The sequence below is a fragment of the Octopus bimaculoides genome, chromosome 11, assembly GCF_001194135.2.
Source record: "Octopus bimaculoides isolate UCB-OBI-ISO-001 chromosome 11, ASM119413v2, whole genome shotgun sequence".
Lineage (NCBI taxonomy): Eukaryota > Metazoa > Mollusca > Cephalopoda > Octopoda > Octopodidae > Octopus > Octopus bimaculoides.
In genome coordinates this window covers 76,490,682-76,491,750 of record NC_068991.1, presented here as the reverse complement: position 1 = coordinate 76,491,750, position 1,069 = coordinate 76,490,682, and positions in this window count along the sequence as shown.

Sequence of the window (1,069 nt, the reverse complement as noted above, 5' to 3'; positions counted from 1 at the left end):
ATATATATATAAATATATATATATATATATAAATTTAAATAATCAGGAAATGGAGAAAACCTTTGATTGTTAATATATATATTATGTATATGTGTGTGTCATGTTTCTATGTGTGTATTTATTTTCCTGCTTTTGCGTCATTGCGTGTGTGTGTGCAACTCCGTATACCGAAGTAACCACGTGTACGCGTGCACACACACACACACACACACAAACACACAGAGAGTCATATACGCACTCATACACACAGACAGTCACACATATCAAAGGAAAAATGTTCAGTATTATCTGGTAGGAATACCGCAGGTAGCAAAGGGGTTGATCAACGTGTGAACTCGGAGCTTGTACAGGTTTCCTTTGACTTGGCGAGAGAAACGTCATTTGTGAGGAAATAAAAATGTGTAGCGTAATGTTCACGCTTTTGCGAATGACATTATTGATGTAAGGGAGATACAAAGAGCGTAATAGACTTAACAGGGATTAAAATGTCTTTAAAAATCTCCATGAATACCGAGGTTACAATAGACGGATGAACACCAAATACTGGGTTTCGATGCTCACACGTATAATCCGATGCTTCCAGGTAGTCAAGGTAGGCTTTCGCTATATTGAAAACGAATTTCAGTCTGTGGTAATGTTGCAACTCCTTGATGTACGGTCGTAACTTCGAAGTTTTATGTTTTCCGAAAATCTAAAAAATTCAAAACAGTATTATTTATTCGAGAAGCGCAAATAAAAGCTAGAAGGAAAGATTCCAGTCAATAAACAATGAGTAATGGATCGTAATAGCTTAAATTCTATGATTTATACAACTGTAAAAGCATGTATACATATACCACACACACATACACATTGAAAAACTTATAATTCTCGCATGTAAGAATAATTCTTTTACATGGATTCTTTTTTGACTGCGGCCATCGACCCCAGGAGTTATTCTTTGTAAGCCTGGTACTTATTCTATCGGCCTTTTGTCGAACCGCTAGGTTACGTAAGTTACGTAAACACACCAGCATCAGTTGTCAAGTGATGTTAGGGGGGGATACAAACACAGGTACACAAACATATA